Source organism: Siphateles boraxobius, unplaced genomic scaffold (assembly GCF_051911475.1).
Source record: "Siphateles boraxobius isolate OS27281-9 unplaced genomic scaffold, OSU_SipBor_1 20, whole genome shotgun sequence".
Lineage (NCBI taxonomy): Eukaryota > Metazoa > Chordata > Actinopteri > Cypriniformes > Leuciscidae > Siphateles > Siphateles boraxobius.
The window spans coordinates 20,650,839-20,668,728 of record NW_027508811.1 but is presented as its reverse complement, the minus strand read 5'-3'; the positions used below and the strand labels follow the sequence as shown (position 1 = coordinate 20,668,728).

The window sequence follows — 17,890 nt, the reverse complement described above, 5'->3', positions numbered from 1 at the left end:
AAAGTAAAAACATGTTTTCATGTGCATGTGTGTGCCCGACTGGCACTGCGCTCTGACCAGACAAGATGTTTACCGTTAGTCTGTGGCGTTGGACGGCGGAGCGGCAACATTTTTCAGCCCCCGTTAAAAACCCACTGCAAACACCAACGCTTATGACGCACAGAGCGAAAACGGGAGAATGGGGACAGCAACAAGGTAAAAATGACAAGAAAGTGAGAAGGAGAGGTTGAGAGAGGAGAGACGTCTCAAGCATATCCGCTGACAAGTCCAGACTGAAGCTGGCTGGGATGAAAAGGTACTGACAGAAGTTTACACAAAGTTTCAGGAAAGTTGAACGAGTCTTAACGCCAGCACAGTATGTGAACCCTGTGTTCGGAAAGGTAAAAGATGAGTTAGACACTCATGAGGACTGTTCCACAGGGTCATTACCTTTGGCTGATGAGAGAGATGGCAGAAGCAACATCCCCATTCACTTAGGATTTCTGAACCAAGTGGATGTGAATGCGACTGCCAACAAATTTAATATGTAAAAAGTTCTTTACAGTTAAAATGTATGGTCACTGGCTGTCAAGTTCAGCAGAAATTTGGTTTATTAAATGAAAAACAACGTTTTTTTCAGGATTTAAACTGAACAAAAATTTGCTGATTAGACTACCCAAGGTAGCCTATAGTTTACCTGAAAATGAAAATTCTGTCTTCATTTAGTTACTCTGCCTCGGGTTTTTCCAAACCTGTATAACTTTCCAATCAACAATATTAAAGACCATTCATTTCATTGGACCAAAAAACCCTGAGACATTTCTCAAAATACCTTGTTTTGTGTTTCACAGTAGAAAGTCATACAAGTTACAACATGAGGGTGAGTAAAGGATGACAGAATGATGATGACTTTCATGTTTAGGTGAGCTATTGCTTGAATAACTAATTAAAATAGTAGTCCCATTGATCATGTTTTATCTCACCTACGGCACCAAGTGAACATTGACTGCATGATAAGCTCCATGATGTTTCTGTTTGATGGTACAAGGTTATGAATAGAGGAATAAAATTCAGATTCATAATTATAATTCTTATTTCTGCTCTCTGGATATAGAGGTTATGTGGCAGCATATTTGGCACCCTTAATTACTTCAAATTCCAGATGTTTCCACAGAGAGACGCATTCTGTGTGAAAGCTTTTGGCTCTGCAACACTACAGCAGAATGTTTCAGGAAAGCAGGCACTGCGGACACACTCAAAGAGCTGCTCAAATGTACCTCTTTATGCTTGTCGTCAGAAGAATGTTCTGGCTTAAGCTTAAGCTGTAACGCCAGCATCTGTGGCATGCTGCTGAAAAATTATTCTGACTTTTAAAAACCCATGTACAGTAATCCACTTACAATGGAAATCTAAGGGTTTAAAAGCAGAGATGTGAAAATGTTTTTTTTCTCTTTAATCACACAAATTATTTAGTCAAAAAAAGTTAATTATTTCATCTTTTCAAGTGGATGTACTTATAAGTGAAGTTTGGTTTCTTTAAAAATGCCTTATGTAGTTTATTTACATGATTATAACATGAGTTGAATGACTGGATTACATCTTTGCACATAAACGCACCATTCTCATGCTTAAACAATGTTTAAATGCTTCAATAAAATAAAAAGAACAAGGACCGTATATAGTTGCATATTGTTAATGCTTATTTGTGGTGCTGTACATTTTCTCTATAGATTTTCACTTTAAATGCAGTAAGAACGCACATCCTGCTGAATGTCAAAATGATTTTCTGGAGTCATGAAGTTGTATTTAAATAGTTTTTAACCCGCATACTCCTTTTAATTAGTATAACAAAATGCTATTTTTAAGGTTCAAATCTTATTTTCCTTTCTTGCGCACTTGCAAACAGTTTGAACTTTGAAAAGTTCTTTACAAATTAGGTGTATTACAATATTCCCATGTTGTGAAACATGATATTAAATAAAATCAGTTGCTTGAGTCCAAGAGATCAATTATGGACTATTGCATTATCAGTATCTTGGGTTTCATTCATCAGATCCCCCTGTAAGATATGAGAACTTTTCTTAAAATATTAAGTAAGTATTACGTATAAACATCATTTCGCAAGTGAGTTCACAGCTGTAACACAACGATGAAAGTTCAAAACAGAGACCATGTTCAGAAAAAGGGACATAAAGCCCCCGTAATGACGTGTGAGTATACGTCCGTGTGTAATTGTGTGTAAGCTGGTGTGTGAGAGCTCTTCTCCTGAAACTGGACCTTGGAATGTTGTCAGAGTAACGCTGCCAAATCAGCGATTAGTGAGGATGTGTGAGAGACAGCCGTAGAGAGGAGTGAGCTTTGGGGACAGGTGTCCTCAAACACACACACATCTCTGGCTCTTCATCTGTTGCGTATTGTGGGACAGTGCGGTTTGCCTTTTTGTGGGTATTTCAGTTATGTGCAGTAGCAGAGAGTCCCATCACATGCTGGTGTAATAACCCACTAAAGCTATTATTTCACCATGATTTTAATGTCAGTCTCAAACTGTGTCAGAAATTTACTTTTTCATAAAGGGAAAATATGTGCCTCCTGTAACTGATTTTCTGGGGCATTTTTTTTACCTTTATGTTGGGCATATTTGTTTCTAACCACATAAAACACTGCATGCCATCTCTGCCAAAGATTCAAATATAAATAATTAATAACAGTATAAATAAATAAATAGATTCTCTATCATGGCTGCTACTAGAAACCACTAAATCACTAAATATGCTGGATGTTGTATGAAATGCTTTTTATCTCACAAATCTGTCTTTTTTTCTCACAATCGCACGTTTACATCTTGCAATTATCTCAGAATTGCATGGTATAAAGTCGTAATTGCGAGTTATAAAGTCAGAATTGTGTGATATAAAGTCGCAATTGAGAAAAGATGTAAGAATTGCGAGATATAAACTCACAATTGCGTGTTATAAAGTAAGAATAGCAAGATATAAACTCGCAATTGCGTTATAAAGTCAGAATTGCGAGATATAGCCTAAACTCGCAATTGCTTTATAAAATCAGAATTGCAAGATATAAACTCGCAATTGCATGTTATAAAGTCAGCATTGCGAGAATAAACTCGCAATTTACTTTTTTTCTCACAATTGCGAGTTTATATCTCGCAATTCTGACTTTACAACGCAATTGCGAGTTTATATCTTGCAATTCTTACTTTATAACACACAATTGTGAGTTTATATCTCGCAATTCTGACATATTTTCTCAATTGCGACTTTATATAACGCAAATCTGACTTTGTATCTGGTCATTCTTAAAAATCAAGTCGCAATTATCTTTTAAAATGTTTATTCTGTGGCGCAAACAAAGGCATTTCTGCAAAATTTAATTATAATGCTTCTTGCACATTTCGGACCCTTTCAAAGTGTGATGTCCAGCGAGTGACACATTTAGTTTTATTCGAAACAGATTAATGTGAATCTGGCAACTTTGGTTGTTCATTTCATTTAGTTCATATTTCAAGTGGAGTGCTGTATACCTGTCACGTGATAATCAGGAAACATAAACGAGGACTCAATTGCAGGAAAACACAAAGGAGGCTATAAAGGAAACACACACAGGAGGGTAACGAGACAACAGGTGAGGAATGTTAATTACTAAACAGATAACGAGAAGGGAGGAGCTAACAATTAGACAAAGCACATGGCACAGGAATAATCAGGAGCCATGTGCTCACATGAAACTAGACTAAGATAAACACGACAGACAGGAAATGTCACCACACAGAACTAGTAACAAAAGCAGAACCATGACATTACTCCCCCTCAAAGGGGACGCCATCTGGCGTCCCAAACTCAGGGACATCAAACAAAACCAAAAACACACAAGAAAACAAACAGACCAGACAACCACATCAGAAACACTAAAACAGGGAGGGAACCCAAACCAGGCCATAATCGCATAGCGGTAAAAAGTCCAAGAAGGCCAGGGAGGGATGGGAGGGTTAAACCAGGTAGTGCAGGCCTACAGGGCGAAGCAGGCTGTGTAGGCGGACAGGGCGGAACAGTCCGTGCAGGCGGCCAGGGCGAAGCAGGCCGTGCAGGCGACCTTGGCGGCCCCGGTTGTACAGACGACCAGGGCGCAGCAGATTGGACAGACGGCCAGGGCGAAGCAGGCCGTGCAGACGACCATGGCGGCCCCGGTTGTACAGACGACCAGGGCGGAACAGATTGCACAGACGACCCAGGCGAAGCAGGTTGTGCAGATGACCAGGGCGGAACAAGCTGTTCGGGCGATCCTAGTGAAGAAACCCTCTCGGACGGCCCAAGAACAGTCTCTGGATCGGCAGACATAGCATGAACAGTCTCTCTATCAGCAGATATGACAGGAACAGTCTCTAGATAGGCAGCCGTGACCTGAACAGTCTCTGTATCAGCAGATGTGACCGTAACAGTCTCTGAATCCTCAGACTTGACCTGAACGATCTCTGGATCAACAGACGTGACGGGAACATTCTCTGAATCATCAGACGTGACCTGAACAGTCGTCTCTGGACCATCAGACGTGACGGGAACAATCTCTGAATCATCAGACGTGACCTGAACAGTCTCTGGATCATCAGACGTGACCTGAACAGTCTCTGGATCATCAGACGTGACGAGGACATGCTCTGAATCATCAGAAGTGACCTTAACAGTCTCTGGATCATCAGACGTGATGGGAACATTCTCTGGATCATCAGACGTGACGGGAACAGTCTCTGGATCATCAGACGTGATGGGAACATTCTCTGAATCATCAGACGTGTCGGGAACAGTCTCTGTATCATCAAATATGACCTGAACAGTCTCTGGATCATCAGACGTGACCTGAACTCTCTTCTTCCTCCGCTTTCGTGAGCGGGTAGTCTCTACCAGCTGCTCTACAACCCCTGAGGTCTAAGCAGGAAGAGTAAAGCCCTCTGGAACCCTTGAAGAAGGATCATCCAGGACCACCTTGGTTGGGACTGCCGAAGTCAAAACCTCCAGGACCACCGGGGTTTTCTTCCTCCTGTGATGATCAGTACAAGACGGTACAGGCAACCCTGCCTCTGGGAATGCAATGGCTGGCCACTCTGGAAGTTTCCTCTCGGGATCCAGAGCATTGATGAAACCCCAGAAGTCGAACTCCTTCAGTACCCCCATCTCCACTGCACTGAGTGGTTTGTCAAGTGCAAAATTAAACAGGTCCTTGAGGGCCATCTTCCCCAGGCTCAGTCCCTCAGCCGCTGAGCTGAATCTTAGGGCAAAGTCTCGGATCTTCATACTCTCCTGATGGAGAGAAACCAACGCGTTGAATTTCATAACCCGTTCATATTGAGGGCAGGTAATCGAAGGGCCTGGTGACTGGTATGCCGTTTTCCGCTGAGTCCTCATTCTAGGCTGGTTCGTTCTGTCACGTGATAATCAGGAAACATAAACGAGGACTCAATTGCAGGAAAACAAAAGGTAAGATTTTAATTAACAAGCTAAACAAAATACAAAGTACAAACAAAACTCCCACGTGGGGGGAAAAACCAGAACAATACTAACAAGGCAAAAACACTAGGAACAAGAAACAGGAACTTAGACAAACGAACCAGCCCCGGACTGAAAACACAAAGGAGGCTATAAAGGAAACATACACAGGAGGGTAACGAGACAACAGGTGAGGAATGTTAATTACTAAACAGATAACGAGAAGGGAGGAGCTAACAATTAGACAAAGCACATGGCACAGGAATAATCAGGAGCCATGTGCTCACATGAAACTAGACTAAGATAAACACGACAGACAGGAAATGTCACCACACAGAACTAGTAACAAAAGCAGAACCATGACAATACCAGGTGAGCTACTGAGCAATTTTACATCAGAAAATACATATATATGGATCTCCAAATTCCAATCCCTATTTTTTTTTGGCAAATGCAAGGTGTTTTTTGCAGTTGTTTTCAAACAACTAAATATCAAGTCAGGAATCTTGGTATGTCTCTAGAGCAGAGTTGGGCATAACGCGTTACAAAGTACACACACACACAGCGCTACACGGATTGGAGCACAGTCTGGCCGTTTCTCAATAGAAGTAGCCTACGCAAACTTCGGACTTGCGTCCTTGGTAGTTCAGACCTACCAAGTTCGACTCAGGAGAACAAACTCCAGAGGACGAGAGGGCGCGAGTCCGGTTATTCTGCAAACGGAACCGCGGCGTTCTTGATCGCGTCACTCAGCTCGCTCTGGCTACTCCGCGGTTATCTCTTTATGTAGCTATATTTCAGGCAACAAGAAAACGATATGGTTTAAAGTACAACTCTGCCTCTTTTCGTCAACAATAAAACAAAATATGTTATAAAACACAACTCTGCCTCTTTTCATTTAAAAAAATCGTAAACATAATAATGGCCACACAAATGTGGTTCAGGCAACGCGTACGTTGATTATCTTCACTGCATATATTTATAACAACACGATGTATAAAACACAACCCTGCTTCTTTTTGTTTTCATTTTAAAAATATGAAACATTATTAATCATTAAAAATGACATTTAACAGAGACGGGCTTGTCATTTTATTTTATTATACATGTACATACAGTGAAGAGAATGTACAGTAAAATAAATATAAAAAAGATTCTATACATACAGTCGGCAACGCGTCATAGTTGGGGGGCGTGGTCGGCGTGGGGGAAAACACCGCGAACATCGTGTGTATTTGAATGACAAAATGTCTTATTGCGAAGCATTGACGCCTGCCGACCGGCAACGATATATTGCTAAATTAACTGCAATAGGGTACGATTGCCCATATTTAATTAAAAACTGGGTCAATGACCCAACCAAATGGCCGGAGGTGTCGTTTCCAGACATATTTTGCTAGCTGGTTGAATCTCCAGGTAAGCTACCGGTAACATTAGCCTATAACTCAATCAATGTTGCATACTATAACTCCATAAAACCTTGCACTTACCAATTGTACGTATGCTTCGCTCCAAACTATTAATCCTTTTGTAAAACGGTGATCAGTTGTACAAGGTTGCCGAGGGACTATGCTGACAGTGATCCTAACTCACAGACTGCAGTCTGTAGTGTAGACCGGAGCGATATATTGGCCTATCAATCGAGCCTTCAGCTGATAACGCTAATGTGAATGAGACATCCCTTATGAAAAACAACTATAGGAATCTTGTAATATTTTAGGACAAAATAAATATTATAGTAATCCTATAGGAATACTATAACGTTTAGTATTTTGGGACATACTTAAGAAGTACTATAGAGGTATTACAGAACATCGCAGAAGTATTACACTACTATTTATTGCTTTTAGCCATTTTGTCCTCCTTTCCGGTTCCGCGTGTTTATTAGGAAGGATGTAGAACTTCAATTCATAATTTGTTTGTTTATTGGCGGTACAGAAAACGACACAGCACATCTCCAGCATGATTGTCGCGTGTATTTTAATGAGCGCCAAGGCAATGTTTTCCCCCACGGGCTAAATTCACATCAGGTGACGGGGCGTTCCCGGGGGCGTTCCCAGACCAACCGACTGTATCTATATATTTTAAAATATATAAAATAAAATTACACAACCCTATCTCTTTTTGTTAAATGTCAGTTTTAATGCTCAATAATATCGAGTGTAAAAGTATAAGTAGCCTAAAAGGTATAAGAAGCTGTACAATTAGAAATAAAGCAAACAGTTCAGTCAAACATAAGTCAGCTCTCTAACTGTACGTTCACACCGCCGCCGACTTGAGCTTCCAAAGCTACCGGAAGTCATTAATTTTAAATGGAAGCTAGCTTCTCTCAGCTGCAATGAGCGTCAAATCCATCGGCGTCGCGTTTTGGGCGTTTTGCAAAATGCAATGCAAAATGCAAAATGCAAAATGCAAATATTTTTATATATAACCACTGTTGCCAGTGTGTTTTGCGTAGTTCTTATTTTATTTTACCAGGAAACATCTAATTTAGATAAAAATCTATTATAAGAGCGTTCTGAGAAAAATGCGCAAATCCTGGAACACAAGCGGTTAATAGACCTGAGTCCCGCCTCCTGAACACACATTGCTAAACTGATTGGCTTTGTGTTTTCTTTCTAATTTGTGAGAGGCTGTAGCTACATTTGATTGTGCGAAGCGGCAATGCACCTCGAAGGAAACCTCCTCGATGCGGTAAACTAGGGAGTAATCTACAGTTTTATGCACAAACATACGGGGCAAATCGCGTCAAATGATTCGGGGACAGCTCCGTTTTTACAATATAATGTGTGACAATCGCAGGATAAGTGGCAAACATGTCGTTAGTGTTAGTGGGTGTGTGTGTGTGTTTTTGTGCGCGCGCGCGCAAAGAGCACTGAAAACATCACGGAGTAGACATCACTTAAATATCATAATAATGATCAGTTTTCCAAAAAAGGAAGAAAATAAAGTAAATACCCAGAAGGACGGGATTTTCGTATATTGCCATTTTTGTAGGGACAAAGACAAAATGTCCACACAAAGATGCCAATTTCCGAAATCATTGTGGGGATTTTTTTTTTTGAAAACAGCTTATAAATCATACTAAGTTTTTTTTTTTTTGTTGAAAATGCAGAAAGTTATCTGTGCTAGGTTATAGTGTAGGGGGATAGAATACACTTTGTACAGTATAACTCATTACGACTATGGAAAGTCCACATTAAACATGAAAACACAAAATTGTTTGGTCTGTTGAAATGAGAAGTCTGTTTGATCAAGTTGAAACCCTTGTCATCCCAGTCTCAGCTGAGGCTGAAATAAGTTGCATTGCTCTTAGTAGACTGAAAACATGGTTCAGAACAATGGCACAAGTTGTTGTGTGTTATGTCCAACAGGACAAACTGGACAGTAAGGATGTGAAAACAAATATGCTAAAAGTTCATTTCTGTTAACGGGATAGTTCTCTTTCATCATCTCGTGTTCGAGATCCACCTCTGGGAAGGGCATCCGTACCTGACCTCTGCAGAAGCATCCAATTGCACCAATTCTGGCTAGACAGACAGAAGCGCGCAGCCAATGCCAGGTGAGGCCACACCCCCTCACCTACGGGCATATAACATCTGGGCGCGCTGCTATTCCTCAGTTGACATTCGCTTCTCGCGATCTCTGCATCTCACAGCTCGGTTGATTTTTTACACTGCTCACCTCGTGTCTTCAGGAGGACATATCGACCAGATCAGCCTCCGCCGGACGTGACAGTGCCCACTAGATGGCGCCATTGCATCACAAATAAACCTGTCGGTCTCACACAGCTCCGCTCTGGCCCGAGCGGGAGCTCTCGCGAGTCACGAAGCGGCTTGGCGAACCGTTTCAGCTCCCGAGTGGGTGATGCGTACAGTAATGCAGGGTTACAGATTGTAATTCGCAGCAAAACCCCCGCATTTCAACGGCATTCTCTTTTCTCACACGGAAGAGAACGCCTCTCACATTCTGAAAGAGGAAATTTCATCTCTCTTAAACAAGGAAGCGATTCAGGTGGTATCCCCCAATCTGATGAACCAGGGTTTTTATTCCCGTTATTTTCTGGTCCCGAAAAAAGACGGCTCTCTCCGCCCTATCTTGGACCTTCGAGTGTTGAACAAACATTTGAGGAAATACAATTTCAGAATGCTGTCACAAGGCGCACTCGCCCGTGCCATAAAACAGAACGACTGGTTCACATCAGTCGATCTGAAAGATGCTTTCTTTCACATAAGCATCTATCCTCCGCACAGGAAGTTTCTTCGTTTCGCCTACCAGGGCATATGTTACGAATTCACAGTTCTTCCGTTTGGACTCAGTTTGAGTCCCCGGTCTTTCGTCTGTGCGCGGAGGCGGGCTTAGCACCTCTGAGAATATCAGGTCTGAGAATCCTGACTTATATAGACGATTGGCTCAACATAGCCGAATCAAAGGAGAAGGTGTTGCAGGACACCGGCCGTGTGCTCGCGCACATCACATCGCTCGGGTTCCAAGTGAATGTGAGCAAGAGCAATTTCACGCCCAGTCAGAATGTCATTTTCCTGGGCTTGGAGTTGAATTCGGTCTCCATGCGAGCGCGCCTCTCTCAAAAGCGCGTTCGTTCTCTGATGAACTGTCTGACGCAGTTCAGAGAAGGGGCGAAAGTGCAATATTGCACATGTCTCAGGCTGCGGGGTCTCATGGCTTCATCCACCCAAGTTGTGCCATTGGGACTTCTGAGGATGAGGGCGTTCATGAAATGGGTCTTGTCACTACATTTCAGCCCGATTCGCGACCTTTGCCGCTCGGTAACAGTGACACGCGCCTGCTCGGCGACCTTGCGCCACTGGGAGAGCGAGAACTTTTATGCACGGGGAACCCCTCTTGGGGCGGTTACGATGCGGAAAGTTGTGACGACAGATGCGTCCTTGACAGGCTGGGGTGCCACCCAGGAGGGCAGAACGGTGAACGGTCTGTGGCCAAACAGACTACGTTCAGCGCACATAAACTATTTAGAGCTTTTAACCATTTGGAAAGCTCTGAATCATTTTCTGCCTCGCCTGCAGGGACATCACGTTCTAGTACGGTGCGACAATACCACGGCTGTGGCTCATATCAACCGTCAGGGCGGCATGCGCTCGTCGAAACTCCACGCTCTAGCTTACAAGCTTTTGGTGTGGAGCAGACGGGTTTTCCTGTCGTTACGCGCAACTCACGTTCCGGGCATTCTGAACAGAGGTGCGGATCTGCTATCAAGGGGAAACCCAATCTACGGAGATTGGCGTCTTCACCCTCAGATAGTGGAAATGCTATGGATGAGATTCGGACGGGCGAGCGTAGATCTATTCGCCTCGCGCGAAAACTCCCATTGTCCTATGTTCTTCTCTCTAAGGGACATGGACGCGCCCCTCGGGGTAGACGCACTGGCCCACCCATGGCCCAGAGTGCTCCTGTATGCTTTTCCTCCCCTGTGCCTGATAATTCCCTCATTGGCCAGGGTGAGAGAGCAGGGCCTGTCTCTCATTCTTATAGCACCCAGGTGGCCCAAGGCACCATGGCTGGCAGAGATAATTCCTCTGTTATACGCCGAGCCGTGGCGCCTTCCCGTTCGCACGGATCTATTGTCCCAAGCCAACGGGGAGATTTACCACCCCCACCCGGACAGGGTGGCTCTCTGGGCCTGGCCCGTGAGAGGACGAACCTGAATGCACTTGGGCTTTCGCCGCGTGTGGTCGCCACTATTCAGAATGCCAGGGCCGTCTCTACACGGTCCTTATATGGCTGTAAGTGGCACGTGTTCGAAGGGTGGTGCGATGGGCGCGGTCTCACATCTTATCAGTGCTCAGTTCCTGATATTTTGTGTTTCCTTCAAGACCTCATGGAAAAAGGGAGGTCTTTTTCCACCATTAAGGTCTATTTGGCTGCGATTTCAGCCTGTCATGTGGGTTTTGAGAGCTCTACTGTCGGGCAGCACCCTCTAATCCGCAGATTTATGAAGGGTGCACGCCGCTCGTTGCCAGTCATCAGGAGAACTGTTCCGGAATGGGACCTCTCCATGGTGCTGGAAGCACTGTCTCAACATCCTTTTGAGCCCCTGGGGAGTATTTCCCTTAAGCTGCTGTCCTTCAAGACAGCTTTGCTCTTGGCCTTGGTATCTGCTAAACGTGTCAGTGAGCTACATGCACTCTCAGTTCACCCCTCGTGCACTAAGTTCTCCCTCAGTGGAGATAAGGTTTCCCTTAAGCCTAACCCGGCCTTCATGCCGAAGTGCTTCCCTGCGTTCACTTCAGAGGTGTTGGAGCTGTCCGCTTTTCACCCTCCACCTTTTACCTCTCTGGAGGATCAGAGGCTGAATGCTTTGTGTCCAGTCCGTGCTTTACAGGCTTATATGACCAGGACCGACCTTTCCGGAAGAGCCACCAGCTCTTTGTTTCATGGGCCCCTCCGCACAGAGGGGGTCCCATATCGAAGCAACGCCTCTCACATTGGGTTGTGGGCGCTATAACTATGCCTTATGAAGCAAAGGGAGTGCAGCCCCCAAGGGGCATCAGAGCTCATTCCACAAGGGGCTTAGCCGCCTCTTGGGCTTTGTTTAGGGGAGTGTCACTGCAGGACATCTGCTCCGCTGCCAGTTGGGCTTCTCCTCATACCTTTGTGCGTTACTACCGGCTGGATGTCACCAGAACCTCGGTAGCACATTCGGTTTTAGGGGTGGGGTCTTCTTAGCTCTTCCCTGTACCCTGTTGAAACCAATAAGAGTGAATGGGCCGGCTGGTCATGTTCATTCTTGCCACCAAACATTTACTTCCCGTTATGGGTATAGTTTATGTGCCTTGGTGGGTTGGGGGTACTATCATGTATGTGTCTCATGCATGCTTCATGTCCTGCTTGTCCACAGCAGTTGGTGTGGCGTCACCTTTGCAGGTTCATGATTAATGGACGTGTCAGGCACCGCCTCCCCGAGGTGACCGTCTTTCTCTGGTTTTCAGAACCTCACTGTGAGTGTATTGGGCAATCGGGGAGCTGTCCATGTCTCTCCCAGAGGTGGATCTCGAACACAAGATGATGAAAGAGAACAATAGGTTACTATCGTAACCCCGGTTCTCTGAAACATCGAGTGGAGAGATCCACCAGCTTTGCCCCGCTTGCCGCACGAGAAGCGAATATACTTACTGAGGAATAGCAGCGCGCCCAGATGTTATATGCCCGTAGGTGAGGGGGTGTGGCCTCACCTGGCATTGGCTGCGCGCTTCTGTCTGTCTAGCCAGACTTGGTGCAATTGGATGCTTCTGCAGAGGTCAGGTACGGATGCCCTTCCCAGAGGTGGATCTCTCCACTCGATGTTTCAGAGAACCGGGGTTACGATAGTAACCTATTGTTTCCTTAAAAAGTGAAAATTATGTCATCATTAAGTTGTTTCAGACCAGTTTCTTTCTTCTGCTGACCACAAAAGTTATTTTGAACAATGTTGGTAGCTAGACAGTTCATGGGCCCCATTGACTTCCATAGTATATTTTTTTTCTTACTATGGAAGTCAATAGGGTCCATCAACTGTCTGGTTACCAACATTCTTCAAAATATCTTCCTTATTGTTCAGTAGAAGAAGGAAATTTATAAGGGTTTAAAACAACTTGTGGGAGAGACAGAATTTTCATGTGGGTGAACTATTCCCTTAACTATCCCTTTAATGACAGATGCAGACATGTGTTTGGCTTCTTCAAAAAGCAAGGAACAAGACCGCATTGCACTATTGCGCTGCACTATGAACGGAGGAAAGTTCAGTCTCTGTTAAACTCTCTTCTTGTCTTTAATAGTTGTCCTAACATTGCAGAATTCATTAACGTATTGTTAAGGTCAATATAGACTAAAAACCTTAATATTATCCTATTAATTTCCTGATTCCTCAGCTTCTGGGAATGTCCCCACCAATCTCAAAACCAAACCTACGCCCTTGTGCTCACTAAATATATAAACCCAACAGATCACTCAGATCATTAGGATCACATCAGCTTGAAATACCAAGGGTTCACTCTAACCCCTAAAATCCAATGGATCCGTCTATGGCGTGGAACGTCAGCGTTGCGGATGCCGGAGCTAATCGCGGCCATTATAGTCAATGCTCTTAAGTCCACCAGCTGCGGACGCAGCGCATCTTAGAAGCGTCCCAGAAGCGTCTCTCCGCTCCGCTCCGCAGAGGATAGGTAGCAGGTCTATATTCGCCGCTTGCCGCGTCAAACATCGTACCGGGCAGGAAGTCAGACACAGAACGGCATAGAGGATCCGGTCGATTTTCAAAATAAAACACCTTGTAGAAGCACAGAGAGGAAAATTGAAGAAAAAAAACCCAATAAGGTAGCACAACTGTCCGCTCCTGAGCCAAAAGAGGACAAATGAACAACAAATAAACAACGCTCGGATTCTGAGGAAAAATGAAGAAGTCACCAACGCTCCGCGTCTGAGACGCTTCCAGTGGACTTTGACGCCGAGCTAGGGACGCATCAAAAACGTGTCGCTGACGTTCCGCGCCGTAGACGTATCCAGTGGATTTTAGGGGTAAGAATGATGAGTCCGCATTTAGCCACTATGCCAGCCGCAGCTGGAACCAACTTCCTGAAGAGTTCAGATGTGCTCCTACAGTAGTCACATTCAAATCCAGACTCAAAACACATCTGTTTAGCTGTGCATTTACTGAATGAGCACTGTGCCACTGTTCGTCCGATTGTTTGTACTGTATTTTATTTTATTTTTTATTCAAAACTGTTTGAATTATTCTGATTTCTTTTGATTATTTTAATTTCTTCTATGTAAAGCACTTTGAATTACCACTGTGTATGAAATGTGCAATATAAATAAACTTGCCTTGCCTTGCCTACATGCGTGCTCTTCAGCACTGGTTAAAACTCAGAGTGAACCACGGCTGTATCAGAGCCCTGGCTCCCTGGAAAGCAGCCGGCTGGTACCAAACCGGCGTGAGTAAGGGAGTGATTTCAAAGAGAAAAGTTATCTCGACGGATGCCTCCAACCTAGGTTCGGGGGCCCTTTATGAAGGCAGGCCCATCTCCGGCCTATGGTCAAGCCCGGAGAGGCGCCTACATATAAACTGTCTAGAGATGAGAGCGGCAAGCTTTTCTTCCATACTTAAAGGGCCAACACGTCCTCAGGGCTCCAGACTAACTTTTCCAATGGTTGCACTGGTGCTACCAACTTTCTCAGTTGGTCGCACCAGCATATGATTTGGTCGCACCTTTTTTTTTTTTTTTTTGCTACATGCCATGGGATTAATCAATGCATGCTGATGAATAGTGGTTTTAATGGACCAAGGCTAGCAAAGGCTTTCTGGGTTGCAGCAGAAATGCCTGTAATATATTAATTATCATTGCCAAATTTCAGGATTTTCATGGATTTTGGACAGTAATTTTAATCTGTAATTTTAAGCATTTTACATTTGAATTATATACAATCTATCTATTTACATTTGAATCATATTCTATCTATATATCTATCTGTCTATTATCATCTTTCTATCTTTTAAAAATCATTAAACATTCAAATGTATGCATTACATTTTAAAAGATTAGAGTATTATAATAAACTGATACAGATTTTTCGTTATCAAAGTTTATAGTTGTAACAAAAAGCAGAAATCTCACACTCCTTACCTTCTGCATTTTATAATAATTTCCTTTTCCTCTGTCGAGCGATCATGAGAGTAATCGCTCGACAGAGGAAAATATAACCGCTGAAAAGACGTAGGAGGAAGGGGCTCTGTGTTTCGTGAGACCATTTTTATATGCCTTAATTCGTGAATTCGTAATTGGCGCGTTTCACCATCAGTGTGCAATGCGCGTGGCGTCTACGTTCGTCAATAAATAAACTGCACGTGTCTTGCGGAATAACATTGTAGACGGAACTTCTCTCTGTTAATGTCTATGGCGAGTCAAGCAGGCACTGGGCTACTCCGCAGCCGAGACGACCCCGGGATAAAATAGTCTGAATATAAACACTTATTATAGGCGTACCGTAGTGATTCAGAATAAGTCAAAAACACGGTTTGGAAAATGGATTCATGATGTAGCCTACTCGTTCATTTTGAACATAAGTTACGGACTGCAGCAGCTGATACAACGGCATTCTGTTGCTCAAGCGTCCACTCGCACAAATGCGACCACATAACATTTTAACTCGCACATTCTCCAAAAATGTTCGCATATGCGACCAATTTGGTCGCAGTCTGGAACCCTGGTCCTGGTCTGGACGGACAACATGTCAGTGGTGTCCTACACTGTATATAAATCGCCAAGGTGGATTCAGGTCGAGCAACCTGCACACCATGGCCAAAAACCTCATTGTATGGGCTCAGCTACACCTGCGCTCGCTGAGAGCCTCCCGCAAAGGGTGCTAAATACCATTACCGAAGCAAGAGCGCCTTCAACCAAGCATCTTTATGCTCTAAAATGGTCAGTGTTCTCCAGCTGGTGCAAAGCACCGAGCCTGTCGCCATGCGAAGTGACAAGGGTACTCTCCTTTCTACAAGAGCTTTTGGATGCGGGTCACACCCCCTCCACGCTCAAAGTATATGTGGCGGCCATAGCAGCGTTTCACGTTCATGTGACCGGGCAATCGCTGGGAAGGAACGACCTAGTCGTGCGCTTCCTCAAAGGTGCCGAAGGATAAACCCGCCTCGACCGTCCTCTGTACCTAACCGGGACCTCTCCACGGTCCTGGAGGCCATGTAAGCCGCTCTGCTGACATGAAGCCCCTTTCGCTCAAAACTGCTCTAGCGAGTGGGTGATTTGCAAGCACTCTCAGTGAGCGCTTCCTGCTTTGAATTCGGGCCCAACGACTCCAGAGTCCTCCTTAAGCCAAGGCCGGGTATGTTCCTAAAGTGCTCTCTACTCCGTGCAGAGTGCAGGTCATTTCGCTGTCAGCTCTTCCTTCGTCAGAAGACAAAAGAGATGCGAATCTAAATAGGGCTCTCAGAGTCTATTTAGAGCATTCTGCCCCTTCAGGCAGTCAGAACAGCTCTTCGTATGCTTCGGTGGCCACACCAGAGGTCTCGCAGTCACGAAGCAGAGACTGTCATGATGGATAGTTGATGCTATCTCACTGGCTTATGAGTCTAAGGGCCTCCGTTGCCCCATAGGCATCAGAGCTCATTCCACGAGAGGCATGGCCTCGTCATGGGCATGGTCGAGTGGAATACCACTTAAAGATATTTGTGCGACGGCCGGCTGGTCCTCACCGTCCACATTTATGTGGTTTTATAACCTAGAAGTTCCCACTTTAAAGCAAGGGTTCTTTCCATATAAATGAAGTGTCATCTGTCGTGTCCTGTGTGAACCTGAACTGCAGTTCTATATACCATACAAGAAGGAGCTTGGCCCTTTATAAGGCCCATTCCTATATTTCCCTATATGAGGCTAATTTCTGATTTGGACTCTATTAGGACTCATAACCTTGGTTCCCTGAGAGTAGGGAAGATAGGATATGCCTACAGTAGAATATTCAAAAAAAAAATACAAAATGTTAGAAAATGAGGAATGAAATATAATGACATGTTTGCCCCAGCTGAGGACATTTGCATTGTAATGCCTTATAAGAAGAAGGGAGAAAAGAGTGAAATTAAGAGAAAAAGAGCTTCAACCTTTGTTATCTCTCTCGAGTTGATCGGTGAGAAGCGTTATCCAGAATCATGCCCCCACAATTTGGACTTATCCATAACTCAAAGCACAAAAAATTTAGGATAGCCGTCAGGGGGTTCCAATTAGCCATTTCAGGTGTTTCATCACTGCTTCTAAAATTCAGTGCTATATTCCAAACTGACATTTAACACGTCCTCCAAGGTAATGCTGATCTAGCGACTATGTTCTTTATTCAGCAGCCAAACGCATGCGAGCGTGAAGGAATGATCTATCTGTTTAGGCCTGCAACTATCTAATGGGGAATGTGTGCAGCAGTGGGTCTGTAATCCATTTCACTTCCAGACGAGAGCAAGTGATAAACTCTATCACATCCACAGAGCCGCAGAGCCCCTTACAGAGGTCAGAGATGAAAGGGAGGAAATGTACGAGTGTGATAGGTGAGAAACACTACCACGGATTTATTATTTATATTTGTAATTTGAATTGCATCGGGCTCGTTCTAAGGAAACGGTGACATTTATGTCAAATTTTTGTCACTTATACAATTAACGGGACACTGAACAGACATTATTTAATAGATTTAACTCTGTTTGTTTGATATGCAATACAAAAGAAGTGTTAAACGAAACCATTCATTTAATTTTTAAATGTTTTTGGCTATAATAAAAAATAATAATAATATATATAATATAATATAATAAAAAATCGAATTATTCTAGAGAGAATTAACATTTTTAATTTTACATTTAAATCTTTTGAAATTGAAATATCATCTAGCGTATCACTGTCTGA

The 17,890-nt window shown here is 43.8% G+C and overlaps 1 pseudogene; it reads left to right on the top strand.

The window, feature by feature from the left end:
- The first annotated feature begins 11,010 nt into the window (after positions 1-11,010).
- On the top strand, positions 11,011-12,184 carry LOC143745378 (uncharacterized; annotated as a pseudogene).
- Positions 12,185-17,890: the final 5,706 nt, after the last annotated feature.